Source organism: Hyperolius riggenbachi, chromosome 8 (assembly GCF_040937935.1).
Source record: "Hyperolius riggenbachi isolate aHypRig1 chromosome 8, aHypRig1.pri, whole genome shotgun sequence".
In the NCBI taxonomy this organism is placed as follows: Eukaryota; Metazoa; Chordata; class Amphibia; order Anura; family Hyperoliidae; genus Hyperolius; species Hyperolius riggenbachi.
In genome coordinates this window covers 213392293-213408883 of record NC_090653.1, presented here as the reverse complement: position 1 = coordinate 213408883, position 16591 = coordinate 213392293, and positions in this window count along the sequence as shown.

Sequence of the window (16591 nt, the reverse complement as noted above, 5' to 3'; positions counted from 1 at the left end):
AAAGAGAATGCTTGGACTGTGAAACCAGCAGATAAAGGGGGCGGTATCGTAATCTGGGAAACTGACCTTTATCTGAAAGAGATCCACAAGCAATTGGAGGATCATGAAACCTATGTAAAACTGAGAGGTGACCCCACCACAGATTTTCAGTGTATCTTGGAAGGAATTCTCAAACATGGCCTCTCTGCTGGGATATTGAACCAACAGGAGTTTGATTATCTTAATATCAGGTTTCCAAGGAGACCAGTTATATATGCTTTGCCCAAAGTACATAAAGATGTTTTAGCCCCACCCGGCAGACCGATTGTATCAGGAATCAATTCAGTTACCTGTCGGGTGGGGGAATACATAGAAATTTTTCTTCAGCCTTTGGTGAGAAATACTCCGTCCTACTTAAAAGATACGTTGGATGTGATCACCAATCTGCAACAATTGGATGTTCTGATTGATGATTGGAGTGATCTTTTTCTGTGTACAGCAGATGTTAAATCGCTGTACACGTGTATTCCAATATCGAAAGCAGCAACCATCATATCTGCTTATTTAAGAAAAGGGGAAACTATTCCTACTGAACAGGTGGACTTCATATGTAAACTTTTTGATTTCTCTACATCTTGTAATTATTTTTGGTTCGAGGGGTCCTTTTACTTACAACAAAGGGGTGTGGCTATGGGGGCGAAACATGCACCCAGTATAGCTAATTTATACATGGCAGAATGGGAACACACCTCTCTAGAGACGTTCAGACAAGGTCATTTACTTTGCTGGAAACGGTTTATAGACGATTGCTTGTTTATTTGGAAAGGTGATGAAACCTCCCTATTGACCTTTATTAATTCCATTAATAATAATGAATGGAACTTGGAATTTTCCGTCACCTATAGCAAAACAAATGTAGACTTCCTGGACCTTAATATATTTGTTGAAGAAAATTCTCTGTTGACCAGATGTTTCTTCAAAGAAAGTGATCGTAACTCCTACATTGACTCAAAGAGCTGTCACCATACCCCCTGGTTGATGAATGTTCCCAGGGGCCAGTTCTGTAGGGTTCGAAGGAACTGTAGCAAAGATGATGACTATTGGAGGCAATCAGAAATTTTGGTGGATCGCTTTGTGGAAAAGGGTTATGATAGGGTTAATATTGAAGAGGAAAGGTTGAAGGTTTTGAAAGAAGGAAGACATATCAGACTATTAACTAAAACTCAGAAAGAGAAATCTATAGAAGACAAATCAGAATTTGCATTCATTACTACCTATTCACGTGACCATAAGAAAATAAAGAAGATCCTAACTGATAGCTGGGGGATTTTGAAGAAGGACCCTGTACTGGGTCCTGCTCTCCCAGAAGAACCTAAGATAGTTTACAGGAGACCCCAGAACTTAAGAGATAAAATAGTGAAAAATTGCATTAAAACAACAAGACCACCAATGTTTCCCACCTTGAAAGGTTTTTTCCCCTGTAGAAAACCCAAAATATGCAAAATTTGCGAGTATGGAGGACGGAGAATGACCGTTTTTACTTCCACCTCAAACGGCAAAAGATTTGTGATTGATAAATTCATCACATGTACATCTGTTAACGTTGTATATGTTCTGGAGTGCCCGTGCGGTCTGCAGTATGTGGGCCGCACGGGCAGACGTGTAAGGAAAAGGTGTTCAGAACACATTTACAACATTGGACACCCAGACAAAAAGGCGCATAGTGTCCCAGAACATTTTTCTAAGTACCATAATAAAGATCCAGCAGGTATTAGATGTTATGGAGTAGATTTGATAAAACCTCATTGGAGGGGTGGTAGTGTGATTAAAGAGTTATCACAGCTGGAGACTCGCTGGATATTTCAATTACAGAGTTTGGCACCCCATGGCTTAAATGCCAATATTGATTTAAACGGTTTTATACGAGATGAGTAGGATTGAGAAACTGTCCCTTTAAGAATTTAAGTTAGTGCTGCTTCTTCGCTTGGTTAATGATTTTATAATTTTACCATTGTGATATGAATTTTGTTTTGATAGTTGTGTGGTATGCTGCCATGTTTTTTAATTGTTCTGAGGATATGAGGAATTGTATGTAATTGTTTTAAATTCCCCCGTCATGTCGAGGGAGGAGTTATGTACATAAAAATGACCTCCTGTGTATGTAGCCCCACCCCCTGACGAAGGCAATAGCCGAAACTCGAGTCGGGAAGTGGAGGCTACAACGTTGCAATACTGCCAATATTAAAGCTTTTATCCAGTAAGTGGCATCTTGCGCTTGGTCTTATTGTTGCCCCACGGAGTGCACTATTGTGTCTGCGTATCTTTTGCAGCACCATCTGGACGCAGGTGACGCCGGTGGAACGCATAGAGGGCACGTCCACGAGTCACAGCGTGGATCACATGACCAAGGTTTCCGGAAATCCATCCAGTGTGGTCACTCCGTGTTCATACAGAGCAGACCTAAGGTTGTCGGGATTACAGCAAGATTTCTGAACACACTCCGCACATTACTAGAGGTGGGAACCTCGAGAACAGGTACTGTGAACCACCCTGGTTGTACGGGCAAAGTGTTATTCATTCATTTTTATTCATTTTGCGCTGAGGTACTATAGATCTTATCCTTTTCCCATTGTGCTGTGAAGCCGGCATACCTCTAGCAGCAATCCTCCGTGTCAGCGCTGTTTTTTCTGTGATTGTTTGTACAATTTACATGTTAATTACAGTAGCCTTACAGTCATAGGGGTGATAGGATTGAAGTGTGGAGCTGAAGAACGCAGTAGACAACTGAATAATCCTGTAGCATGTTCAAGATGTTAGTCAATAGTTTTTTTTAATGGATATATAATTTATTTCATACAGAAAAGGCAGATGTATTGTGGGTAACCACATATGTTCACTTAAAGCTGAATTATCGCAAGTACCTTCTGTTTTAAGCAGGCAAATCATACCAAGCATTGCTTTTTAATGGAAGGGCTTTTCGGTCTCTTTGAGTCCCCTATACTTTCCAAGTAGTTTGGGCATCTCCAACTCAGTGTCTCTGATTTGTGCAATAAGTGCATCCCGATATTATTCTGTTTGCTTCGAGAAAGAGACACTGCGATCTCTAGAAATGTTGGCTCACAGCTTTGGTAATAAAGACTTTAACATCTATAGGCATCAGTGGTGTAGCTATGGAGATATGGGCCCCGATGCGTAACAATTGATACGGCGCACCAAAACCACAACCATAGTGTCTGAGGTGCAAGAAGGGGATGGGGAACAGTGCGTTAATGGTTACTACTATCCAAAGCATCTATAGAAGTGATTATTACCAGCACAGGACCAATAAACAGCTTACACTGTGGTTTAGTAAGGGCCCCTCTGGCTCAAGGGCCCTGATGCGCTGGCTACCTCTGCAACCCCTATTGCTACGCCACTGATACGCATGCTGACCAGCGTTTCTAGTTGTCTCTGGTCTTTATGTACCTAAATACAAGTCATAAAATACAGTGGCTTGCAAAAGTATTCGGCCTCTTGAAGTTTTCCACATTTTTTCACATTACTGCCACAAACATGAATCAATTTTATTGGAATTTCATGTCAAAGACCAATACAAAGTGGTGTACACGTGAGAAGTGGAACTATAATCATACATGATTCTAAACATTTTTTACAAATAAATAACTGCAAAGTGGTGTGTGTGTAATTATTCAGCCCCCTTTGGTCTGAGTGCCGTTAGTTGCCCATAGACATTGCCTGATGAGTGCTAATGACTAAATAGAGTGCACCTGTGTGTAATCTAATGTCAGTACAAATACAGCTGCTCTGTGACGGCCTCAGAGGTTGTCTAAGACAATCTTGGGAGCAACAACACCATGAAGTCCAAAGAACACCCCATACAGGTCAGGGATAAAGTTATTGAGAAATTTAAAGCTGGCTTAGGCTACAAAAAGATTTCCAAAGCCTTGAACATCCCTCGGAGCATTGTTCAAGCGATCATTCAGAAATGGAAGGCGTATGGCCCAACTGTAAACCTACCAAGACAAGGCTGTCCACCTAAACTCACAGGCCGAACAAGGTGAGCGCTGATCAGAAATGCAGTCAAGAGGCCCATGGTGACTCTAGACGAGCTGCAGAGATCTACAGCTCAGGTGGGGGAATCTGTCCATAGGACAACTATTAGTTGTGCACTGCACAAAGTTGGCTCTTATGGAAGAGTGACAAGAAGAAAGCCATTGTTAACAGAAAAGCATAAGAAGTCCCGTTTGCAGTTTGCCACAAGCCATGTGGGGGACACATCAAACATGTGAAAGAAGGTGCTCTGGTCGGATGAGACCAAAATGGAACTTTTTGGCCAAAATGCACATAGGTGTGGCAGAAAACTAAAGCTGCACATCACTCAAAACACACCATCCCCACTGTCAAATATGGTGGTGGCAGCATCAAGAACAGGCCTGGAAGCGTAGGAAAGCGGAGTCTGGAAGGCCACACATGATAGTGTGGCCTGCAGAGGAAGGACAGGGTTAATGGATCAAGGGGGGTGGCTACGGGGAGTGGTGTGAGGTTTGGATAGGAGGCGGGGGGGGCGGAGTTTGCCAGTCAGGCTCTAGGAGAGGAAGCTGGCTGGACGCACCCTGTTGCCTGCAGCATGGAGGGGATTGAGGCCTTGGTGACCCGGATTAGAGAGGAGGCGGCTTCCAGGGGACCGGACTGGGTAGCCGGGCAGATCGCCGCCATGTCAGCTGGCCCTAGCGGGCAGCAGGAGGATCTCGGGCGGAGAACATCCAGGCCGCCCAATCGCCTCAGCCCTGAGCCGACCGGAGGGTCGCAGAGGAGAAGCGGGAGTCCAGCGCGGGATCCCCAGGCGCCCCCGGCGTAAAGGCACTCCACGGGGGTTTCGGCCAAGGGGAATCCCAGAGGAAAAAGCGGAGGATCGAGCGGCGGCAGGCGGGGGAAGGCAGCGGAGAAGGCGGGAGCAGCGGCCGCTACGCAGCAGGCCTCTCATGCGGCCAGGAAGAAGAAAGGCGACAGCTCCAGCCGCACGGGCGCCGCCTCATCGCAGAGCGGGGCAGCGGCCTGCAGTTCACCCCAGCGGGACGCTCCGGCCACCAGAAGCAGGAGCCATGACGTGGTGGCTGGGAGCAGCTCTGGGAGCAGCCAGGCACAGAATGTGGCACCCCCCTCCAGCCAGGGAGGGCAGGGGATCGGACAGCAAGTTGGTGACGCGGGTGGAGGCAGCAGCATGGCAGCAGCGACAAGGGGAGCACCAGGAATCCCAGCAGGAGCCGGACAAGCGGTCGGGCAGGGCGCCCCCCCTGCGCCACCAGGTGAGGCTAATGCCAGCTATGTCTTTAATAGTATGCCGGATAGTGGGGGTATGGGATGGCAAGCGGGGAGGGCGCAGGCCACGGGGGTGGTGCCGGGCAGTGCGCAGGCCGTAATTCTCCCTGCGCTGGAATCATTCTTAGCAGGCATGAGGTCCCTGATGGGGGGGGCGCCAGCGGTTCAGGTTACACCTGCAGGGGTTGGGACGGGCCCATTGCAGGCGCAAGCGCCGGTGGTTTGCCAGTTGCCCGAGTGGCAGTCCGCCATCCCTGGCGGGGCAATAGCCAGAGTGCCTAGGCAACAGACGAGTATGGTGAGTTCTCAGGGGGTTGGGGGGGAGACCGCAACGCAGCAGGCCAGGGTGACGTTGCCTCTGGTTGAGGCAGGGAGCTCTGAGGTTGCGGTACAGACCAACGAGGGCGAAGTGGAAACGGAGAAGACAAGTGAGGCTGAGGTTATAAGGTTAGCCGATGCGTCAAAAGCAGAAATGTATGTTTGCCTCAGCGGTCCCTTAGGTGTCCATTTAAAGGCAGAAGTACGCGAAAAAATTTGGGAGGGGGAGTTTGTTGAAATTTTCTCCCTTTTGCACCTGGCCAAATTTAACTTGGATAAGGTAAAATCTACCGAATCCAAAAAAGAGGAGGAGGAAAGGCGCAGGTATCGTTTGATTCCGCGCACTTTCAGAACTGGCTGCAGGCTTTTGAGATCATGGCATGCGTTATTGGGGAGAAGAACCCGGAGTGTTGTTCTGCCCTGTTTTGTTATCAGAATGCTATAGGTGAGGCGTATAGGAGATATGGGGGGGACGCCTGGCTGAGATATGATGAGGCATTCAGGCAGAGGAAGGCAGTTCGCCCTTCGGTGTGCTGGAACCACAAGGATATCGAATTGTGGATGAGCCTTATGATCCCATCTTCCGGGCAGCAGTCCTTTCGGGGCCAAGAAAGTCCAGGTTCCTCGGGGAAATCAGTCAGCAGGACAAAAGGGCTGTGCTGGCAGTTCAATGACGCCACATGTAAGTTCGGCTCATCCTGCCGGTTCAAGCACGAGTGCTCGGGCTGCGGAGGGTCACACCCGGTGTCCAGGTGCTACAAACAAAAACGAGGAAGGACTTCGGAGGCTGGCAACAAGAGGGAGGACGCCGGTGAGAATTCTAAGGATGGAACCGTTTCTATGTAAGTACCCGCGTACGGAAGATGCTAATTTCTTGCGGCTGGGTTTCACGGACGGTTTCGTTATTCCCAGCCAATGTGCATCGCGGGGTGATGGGCCCCATCGCAATTTAAAATCGGCGTGTGCACTGCCTGAGGTTGTGTCAGAAAAACTAGGGAAGGAAATCAAGTCGGAACGGGTGGCGGGTCCTTTTGATGTTTGCCCGATAGATGGCTTGATAGTCTCTCCCCTGGGTGTTATCCCTAAGAAGGAACCAGGGTCCTTCCGCCTTATTCATCACCTGTCTTTTCCGAAAGGGTCGTCGGTCAATGACGGTTTGGTGGAGCAAGACATATCTGTGGTATACACGTCATTCGACGTTGCGCTCAGATGGGTTAGAAGGTTGGGGCGTGGTTCCCTCTTAGCCAAAACTGACATTGAGTCAGCTTTTAGATTGTTACCAGTGCACCCTGCTAGTTTTAGGTTATTGGGTATTTACTGGCAGGAGAAGTATTTTGTCGACCTATGCCTTCCCATGGGTTGTTCTATCTCATGTGCATTTTTTGAAAAGTTCAGCTGTTTTGTGGAGTGGGCGGTGAAAGAAGTTTCCGGGGTCCGCTCGGTTATACATTACCTGGACGATTTTTTGTTCATGGGTGCGGCTGGCTCAGCTGATTGTTATTCTGCGTTAGATACGATGTATCAGGTTTGCAGTGATTTTGGGATTCCTCTCGCCCTTTCCAAGACGGAGGGTCCTTCCACGTCATTAAAGTTTCTGGGGATCCAAATCAATACGGATACCATGGAATGCAGCCTTCCAACAGACAAGGTCAGTGACCTTCGGCTTACTATCCAGGTAATGGCAGGTAGACGAAAAACTACATTGCGGGACCTCCAATCCCTGCTGGGCAAATTGAATTTCGCCTGTAGGATCATGCCAATGGGTCGCATCTTCTGCAGACGCTTGGCAAACGCGACGGCTGGTGCGGTTTCCCCTCATCATCGTATTCGGTTGACGGCGGATATGAGGGATGACTTGAAAGTGTGGCTCACCTTTTTGCAAGACTTTAACGGTAGAGCCTTCTGGATGGAGGAGGAGGTGAGTAACTTTGAGATTGAGTTATTTACCGATGCCTCCGGTGCCCATGGTTTTGGAGTTTTCATGGCAGGTGAGTGGTACGCGGCCCCTTGGGATCCGTCATGGGTGCAGGCTGGCTTTACGTCCAACATGGTGTTATTGGAACTGTTCCCCATCGTTGTGGCGCTTCAATTATGGGGACGGCGCTTGGCTAACAAGCGCATACGTTTCAATTGTGACAACATGGGTGTGGTATTAGCTGTAAACAAATTTTCGGCTTCCTCACCGCCAGTGATTCGAGCAATGAGGCAGTTGGTCCTATTGTGCTTGCAGTTCAATATTTGTATTTTTGCAGTGCATTTGCCTGGGGTTGACAACATCATTGCTGATGCCCTCTCTCGATTCCAGTGGGACAGGTTTCGGGCGGCGGCTCCTACAGCGGAAGAGAGTGGGGTTCCTTGTCCAGGAATGATGTGGACAATTCCTTTCAAATGATTTCCTTGCTGATTCAGAGATCATTGTCGGAGTCGTCATGGGCAGCGTACGCGCCAGTGTGGAAGGCGTGGGACGTTCTGGTGGCTCAGGTGGGCGATTGTACATCTGATGAAGATCGCTCGTGCCTGCTCCTATACTTAGTAGGAAAGAATTTCGCGGAGGGCACATCAGCGGCGGCCATGGCTAAAAAATTGGCGGCATTGGCATTCATGTTTAAATATAGGAATCAAAGAGATGTCACGAAGGACTTTAGGGTGATGCAGGCCATGAAGGGCTTCAGGGCCGGTTTGATAAGGAGGGATTCCAGGCGCCTGGTTTCGTTTGAGATACTGGGAAAATTGGTGGCGGCGCTGCAGGGGGTCTGCTATTGCCAACAGGAGGTGGTGCTTTTCAGCACAGCATTCGTGTTAGCCTTCTTTGGGGCCTTTCGGGTGGGCGAGCTGGTCAGCGGTTCAAAAGTTCGGGTGGGGGGCATTCTCGCTGAGGATGTATCAGTGCAGGACGAATCGGTTTCCATAGTATTGAGGAAATCTAAAACAGATCGGTTCGGTAGGGGTAAGGTGGTTACGCTTTTCAAAGTCGGGGGTTTACTTTGCCCCAGGGAAAACGTCTTACGTTTTCTGCCTCTTAGGCCGGCCTCTTCCCCAGTATTTCTAGCTCACGAGGATGGGTTGCCGCTTACCCGTTTTCAGTTTTCTGCAATTTTGCGTAAGTGCTTGGTTAGGGCCGGGTTTTCTCCCAGTGAATTTGCCCCCCACTCTTTTCGTATTGGGGCAGCAACTGAGGCGTCGCGTTGGGGGCTTAGTGAGGAAGTGGTAAAAAGGATAGGACGTTGGGATTCCATGAGATACAGGTCTTATGTTAGAATGCATTTGATGTAGGATAGCTATGTTAATGAAGACCAGTTTTCTCTGGTTACGGTTCTCCCTTTTGTTGTTTTGTTTTTCTTGTCTTGCAGGTCAACCAGCTCTGGTGTGGATATTCGGGCATTCTTATGTCTCTAGAGGGGCGCGAAGAGCTGCGGTCCGCCCGGAGGGGCGCCAACTGGGATTCCCGAGGCAGGAGGTCCGGGTCCGGTGGCTGGGTTTTCCTGGCATGCTGTGGGCTAGGGTTTTGCCCGAAATTAGGAAGTATGCCCAATGGGATAGGGCACCTGATGTGTTGGTATTGCACGTAGGTGGGAATGATGTGGCGAAAAAATCAACCAAGTGCATTATACGGGATATAAAGTTTGACGTCCTTAGACGTAGACGGGAGTTTCCGGCCACGGTTTTAGTGTGGTCTGATGTGATCGCCAGATCCTCTTGGAGGGGGGCTAGATCAGTGCAGAAAGTCAATAGAGCAAGAGTCAAGTTAAACAAGGAGGTGGCAAAGTTTGTGAGTCAGAACGGGGGAGTGGCGGTCAGGCACATCGAGTTAGAGAGTGATCTCCATTTGCTACTTAGTAGGGATGGAGTTCATTTGAATGATATAGGGACGGATTTGTGGGCGTTGGGGATAGAGGAGGGTATTCAGAGGGCGCTGAGGGTGTGGGCCTCTCTGGCATGAGGGGTCACGCCAGTTCGTGGTGGAGGGGTAAGGGCTCCAAAAAGTGATCGATTATGGGGTGATTTGCCTCAGGTGCAAATCTACCTGTGGTGATTAACAACAAGTGAGAGTGTCTCGGTGGGCAAGCAGCTGTCCCTGAGCCGGTGACCGCGGCGGGGGCCGGTTACAGGCTGCTTGCCAGTTATCCTGGATTTCTACAGATGGTGTATATATGGACCCCTTACCTCAGCTCTCTGAAGTTATCTGTTTTAGTTAATATTGTTAAATAAACGGGCTGCTCTGGCCTATTAAATCCAGCTGCTGTCCGTGTGGTTATTTGGTTATTCAGGGTTAGGGTGGTTGAATATCCGGGGAGGCTAGGCCACTGACACTATCAAGAACAGGCCTGGAAGCGTAGGAAAGCGGAGTCTGGAAGGCCACACATGATAGTGTGGCCTGCAGAGGAAGGACAGGGTTAATGGATCAAGGGGGGTGGCTACGGGGAGTGGTGTGAGGTTTGGATAGGAGGCGGGGGGGCGGAGTTTGCCAGTCAGGCTCTAGGAGAGGAAGCTCCCTCCCTCCCTCCCTTATTTTTGGTTTGTTGTCTTCATATGTTTTCTTACAGGTTTTGTTCCTAGATGGACTCTTCGTCATTGCAGCCGGAGGGGTAAGGGCTCCAAAAAGTGATCGATTATGGGGTGATTTGCCTCAGGTGCAAATCTACCTGTGGTGATTAACAACAAGTGAGAGTGTCTCGGTGGGCAAGCAGCTGTCCCTGAGCCGGTGACCGCGGCGGGGGCCGGTTACAGGCTGCTTGCCAGTTATCCTGGATTTCTACAGATGGTGTATATATGGACCCCTTACCTCAGCTCTCTGAAGATATCTGTTTTAGTTATTATTGTTAAATAAACGGGCTGCTCTGGCCTATTAAATCCAGCTGCTGTCCGTGTGGTTATTTGGTTATTCAGGGTTAGGGTGGTTGAATATCCGGGGAGGCTAGGCCACTGACACTATCATGCTCTGGGTGTGCTTCTCTTCAGCAGGGACAGGGAAGCTGGTCAGAGTTGATGGGAAGATGGATGGGGCCAAATACAGGGCAAACTTGGAAGAAAACCTCTTGGAGTCTGCAAAAGACTTGAGACTGGAGCGGAGGTTCACCTTCCAGCAGGACAATGACCCTAAACATAAAGCCAGGGCAACAATGGAATGGTTTAAAACAAAACATATCCATGTGTTAGAATGGCCCAGTCAAAGTCCAGATCTAAATCCAATCGAGAATCTGTGGCAAGATCTGAAAACTGCTGTTCACAAACGCTGTCCATCTAATCTGACTGAGCTGGAGCTGTTTTGCAAAGAAGAATGGGCAAAGATTTTAGTGTCTAGATGTGCAAAGCTGGTAGATACATACCCTTAGGCTGGTTTCACAGTGGGACGTTACAGGCGCACGTTAGAGCAGCCTGTAACGCACCCCACCGCACAGCAATGAAAAATCAATGGGCTGTTCACAGTGCCCACGTTACGTTACATAGTAACTCTGCGCCACCAGGCATCCATGCATTTCAACTTTGCTCTAAAACATTATTTACAGTATATTATATGCAACCGGCATTTTTTTTTTACTAGACCAGCATTGGAAGGGTTACACAGTGCTTTAAAGTTCCTGGAGAGAACTGCAGACGCATCCGAAGCTTACATAGATACATTTTGTTTACATAAATGTATCTAAGTGTGAAATGTGACTCACTCTCTCTGACTGAGAAGGAGCTGGAGGACAGCCAAAGAGTGTGTAACATTCCTCACTTGTTACATTCTATTTAGTTGAAAGTATCTATCTGAACTTTGGCATATCTCTCCACAGAACTTTAAACCTCTGTGTTTAACCCTTCCAATGCTGGTCTAGTAAAAAAAAATGCTGGTTGCATATAATATGCTGTAAATAATGTTTTAGAGCAAAGTTGAAATGCAGGGTTATATTCCGCTTTAAGCCACCAGCAAACAAGATAATTTGCAAACTAATTTTCACAGTACTTTTCATCTACTTTTTGGTACTTTTTCAATTGCAGAGAGCTGAAAGGTTATTTTAAGCTGAAAATGAAACATGATATCCTAGGAGAAAACTTAAGAGAAAAAGTGAATTGAATAAGGGCCCTTGTAAGACTCCATTGCCTCACAAACACATGTTGCCATCTAACCTAGCTGGACAGAACTGCAGAATGTATTATCTTAATGTCATGGGGGCTGCCACAAATTGTGAAAATATATTGGCCCATATTCAATTACACTTTTCTCTCAAACTGTTTACCAGGATTTACTGTATTTTTTGGAATATAAGACGCACATTTTCTCCCCCCAGTTGCCCCCCCCCCTCAACCTCTTAGAGCTCATTTACACTATGTGGTTTGCAGTGAGTTTTGACTCACTGCACATAGTGTGCATTTTATATTGAAACATGAAAGTCCATGGACTTATTTTATCATTCACACTACAACAGTGAGTTCCTGTGCAGTGCATTTCAACTTGTCGGGAGTTAAAACTCATGGAAATGCACAACAACTCACAAACCCATTTATGGGTTTTTATTCATGCATTTTAATGCATTTCAACTCACTAACTAGCGTGAATGAGCCCTTACCGATCCAGCGACGTGCTCCATCTCGTCCGTCGGTCTCCTCTGCTGTTCACAGATGGCAGTGTAGTTATTGTAGCTGGGAGTGTAGTCAGTAAAGCTGGGAGTATAGTCAGTGTAGCTGTGAGAGCAGCTGGAAGAATAGTCAGTGTAGCTGGGAGTGTAGTAAGAGTAGCTGGGAGAATAGTTAGTGTAACTGGGTATGTAGTCAGTGTAGCTAGGAGAGTAGTCAGCGTAGCTGAGATAGAGACAGTTTGGTGGTGAAAAGTTCATAAGACACCCCAGCACCATAGACGTACCAGGTTTAGCATTTTTCTTTTCCCCCTGATTTGTGCCCTCTAAACCTGTGTCTTATAGTCTGAAAAATACTATTATTATTATTATTATTAATATTTTGTTAGCTCTTGCTAATTCATAGAGTACAAAAAAGTTGGCAAAGAAATCATATTAACCACTTGCCGACCGCACACTCATACCGTGCGGCGGCAAAGTGGTAGCTGGAGGACCAGCGACGCACATCTGCGTCGCCAGGTGCCTCCCTAATCAATCAGGAAAGGCCGCTTGCGCGAGCGGCCGTTTCCTGTTACATCACGGAGCGGGTCTCCGTGAATAGCCTGCGAGCCGCGATCGTCTCCTTTGATTACATTGAACGGCGCTGCTGCGCAGCAGCGCCGTAAGGCAGATCGGCGATCCCCGGCCAATCAGCGGCCGGGGATCGCCGCCATTTGACAGAGGACATCCTGTCACCGGCTGTACAGGACGGATAGCGTCCTGTGCAGCCCGGATCACCATATGTGAGAGGAAGGAGCGGGAGGGGGGGAATTTCGCCGCGGAGGGGGGCTTTGAGGTGCCCCCCCGCAACATGCCAGCCGGCAGGAGTAATCAGACCCCCCCTGCAAATCATCCCCATAGGGGGAAAAAAGGGGGTCGATCTGATCGCTCTGCATGCAACCTGATCTGTGCTGGGGGCTGCAGAGCCCACCCAGCACAGATCATAAAAAACAGCGCTGGTCCTTAAGGGGGGGTAAAGGCTGGGTCCTCAAGTGGTTAAACTTATTTTTAATATGTAAGCTTGCTGGCAGCTTACAGTATCCCTGAAATGGTTTTAAAAATATAAAGAGGATAACTCAGTAGTGGGAAGTCTCTAAATAGTCCAGAGACTTCTTATATTTTTTTACACCCCTCCATTCCAGAGAAAGATTATCCTCAACTTATCCGACCAGAACTTGTTAAATAAGCTTTTTCCGGCTGCACTTCCGGACATGGATGTGGCTTTAATAGGCTTAATTTTCCTGGTTCAGTAGAAATTTGCATTTAGGACTGTAAACTCAATAGTGTTTAGAAATCAATATTGTTCGGAATTGGGTTTAGGCACAAACTACATAAAATTGACAATAGACCAACTATAAGGTTTGTATGGAGTCTTGGTGGAAAACACTCTTGCCTTGCGACACTGGGTCTCTAGTTCAAATCTGGGTCAGGACACCATCTGCATGAGGAATCTGAAAACATAAGCTAATTGGCTTCATGCAAGACTGGCGGCCTTAGGCTTTATTGAACAAATAACTGTGATATGAGAGATATGAGTTTCTGAGCCCCTCTCAGGGACAGTTGATGAGAAGACCATATGCTTTGTAAAGCATTGCAGAAGATCTCAGAGCTATATAAATAAACAAAAGCTTTTTTATAATAGGGATGGTCACTGGATTCCGCGAAATTAAAATTTCCGTGATTCCGGCCGGAGTTTGGTGATTTCACTCCGTTCTGACGGAGCGGAATTGCTATATCACTATGGCGGAATTTCCGCAGAAAAATACGAAATTCCGCGGAATTTTACGGAATGCAAATTTTTTTCCCCACCTAATAAGAAGAATTTCTGCTTGACAGACTTTCTTATTTCCCTGGGTCTTGTCTTCCAGGGAATTGTAGGATTTCAAAAGCCAGCTTACATACATTGGCTGGGAATTGAACCCAGGTCTAGTGCTTGGTAGGCAGCTCTCCTCACCACTATACCACCACCAACACTACATGCTGAAGCCAGCCTAGTATGTACCATTATGATATATCCAAGAGACAAAAATGAGCTTGCTTAGGGATTTGTAGGATTTTAAAAGCCAACTCAAATACATTGGCCAGTAATCAAACCCAGGCCTACTGCTCTGTAGGCTGCTATCCTAACCATTATACCACCAACACTACACACTACAATGCTACATGCTGAAGCCAGCCTAGCATGTACCATTATGATATATCCAAGAGAAAAATGAGCTTGCTTAGGGATTTGTAGGATTTCAAAAGCCAACTCACATACATTGGCCAGGAATCGAAAGTCCCTGTGAAATTCTGCCGGTATCCGTTGATGGTTTTAAGCTGAAAATTCAGTTCAATGGCAACAAGTCCTAGAGAGAGAGAGCTCATTTTTCTCTTGGGTATATCACAATGGTACATGTTAGGCTGGCTTCAGCATGTAACATTGTAGTGTGCTGTGTTGGTGGTATAATGGTTAGAATTGCAGTCTACAGAGCGGTAGGCCTGGGTTTGATTCCTGTGCAATGTATGTGAGTTGCCTTTTAAAATCCTACAAATCCCTAAGCAAGCTCATTTTTCTCTTGGATATATCATAATGGTACATGCTAGGCTGGCTTCAGCATGTAGTGTTGGTGGTGGTATAGTGGTGAGGAGAGCTGCATACCAAGCACTAGACCTGGGTTCAATTCCCGGCCAATTTATGTAAGCTGGCTTTTGAAATCCTACAATTCCCTGGAAGACAAGACCCTCCTCCCGGAAGGGAGGAAGGGAGGAGGAAAAGGACTAAGGGAACAGGCAATAGGTTCTATGGGCTACTATTAGCATAAACAAGGTACCATTTGCTATTACTTTAATTTTTCCGTCAAAATCCGTAATTCCACGGAATTTTGCCAAAATCCGACGGATTTTCATAGCGACGGAATTAAGCGCTGGCGGAATAGTCAGCATGGCTAGTGCTGAGTAGATAAACACTGCCCTGCACTGTCTTACCTACCCCTGCCATTATTTCAGTATTTTCTGTACTTTACTGTGTGCTCCTCCTTTCACAGGCATCTGTCTTTTACATTACAGCTCTGACCATGTCTTTTCCACTCGTCCACTGCTTTTGCTTGATGCGGGGCGGTGTAGGCACAGGCATTTTTTTTTTCCGATTTAGCCTTTACTTGGGCTTTTAAAATGTAGATAATGATATAGAAAACAGAATTTACAGAGAGGATCCATTGGGGCAAAGGTTTTAGAAAAATGCGCAGACCTGTCATCTGAAAAGTCATGAGCTCATTTTTATGATAATGGCATGTAAAGTATTCATGAAAATAAGAAATTAAATTATTTGAATCCTGAATATTATCCGAGGGAAATGCTGCGCAGGTCAACAGGTTATCCATTTACCAAATGGTATATACATAATACTCGGCTCACCTGTCTGATTTGTAATTAACTTAAGTACATGTTGTATGTCTGCTGTAATTGCTGAATGTGAGTGTGACACAATGGAAGTGATTTTAGTGTAGCTTAATGGCATGGAGTAGACTTTTATTTAAATCTACCTATATTTTATTTTAGTTGATTATTACAGCACCAACCATTTCTCCTAAAAAATGACTAAGATTACAACATTACCAGTAAGGACAGAGGTAAACCTGTCCAACAGGGACAGTGACAGCCAAAATGAAAGCTTTTTTTGTAGAGTGGAACAGAGATAGAATTCCTGGACTAGTAAGTTGTGCAGTGGAGCAAAGGTATAGGTATAACTAATGTATTGTTTTTATTGTTGGCCTTAATTTCCCCTTTTTTTGTTAGTTTGTTTTTTTACCTCCAAGTTAAGCCATGAAGATCCAAGGAAAAGGAAGTGATGAAAACCACAAATTGTTCTAATTCATTTCCATACTATGCAAAACTATAAACATATTTCCCCTGGAGTTGCACTTTTGAGGTAACTGGTGGTTGGAGGAGCCCAAAAAGTACCGTATTTTTCGGACTATAAGACGCTTCTGACCATAAGACGCACCTAGGTTTAGAGGACAACAAAACAGGAGAACAAAATATATATACTAAACCCGGTGCATACATGGTGAAGTGGATTATGTTGTGGATTATGGATAAGTGGATTATTACATCTTGTGGATTATGCCTTCTTTGTACCTTCTGTGTCCTCCTCTGTCCCCCTTGTGTCACTACTGTGTCCCCCATGTGTCTATGACCCTTTGTGTCCCCTGTGTTCTCCATTTGTCCCCGTGTCCTACTCTGCATGGGCACAGTACAGGGAGTCCCCGACATTGCAGCGGGTTGGAGGTTAGTATTGGCAGGCATTCACAAGTCAAGAACTTCCTGCATTTGGACTATAAGACACAGTACCTTTTTTTCCAACTTCTGGGGGAGAAAAAGTAAGTCTTATAGTCCAA